We start from the raw sequence: 498 nt of genomic DNA on the forward strand, positions 1-498 counted from the left end.
GAACTATCCTGGAGTTCTGGTAATGGAAACATACCTGTTCATTTGTTTTCAGGGAGAGAGAGAATAAGATTGATGACATCAGAGGACATTTATCTCTCCCTCCTCATTGGCAGTGACATCACAGTGAGAGTGTGTGCTGATTGGACGATTTCAGGGTGGTTGACCTAAACTGCACAAAAGATAAAATCACAAAAAAATCAATCTTACGTTTACCGCTGGTGGGGACGAATGAAGGTGGTCAGTGAATGCATCATGGAGAAGGTCAGTGAATGCATCATGGAGAGGGTCGGTGAATGCATCATGGAGAGGGTCGTTGAATGCATCACGGAGAGGGTCAGTGAATGCATCATGGAGAAGGTCAGTGAATGCATCGCAGAGAGGGTCTGTGAATGCATTATGTAGAGGGTCAGTGAATGCATCGCAGAGAGGGTCAGTGAATGCATTATGTAGAGGGTCAGTGAATGCATCGCGGAGAGGGTCAGTGAATGCATTATGTAG

This window comes from Nothobranchius furzeri, chromosome 2 (genome assembly GCF_043380555.1).
Source record: "Nothobranchius furzeri strain GRZ-AD chromosome 2, NfurGRZ-RIMD1, whole genome shotgun sequence".
NCBI lineage: Eukaryota > Metazoa > Chordata > Actinopteri > Cyprinodontiformes > Nothobranchiidae > Nothobranchius > Nothobranchius furzeri.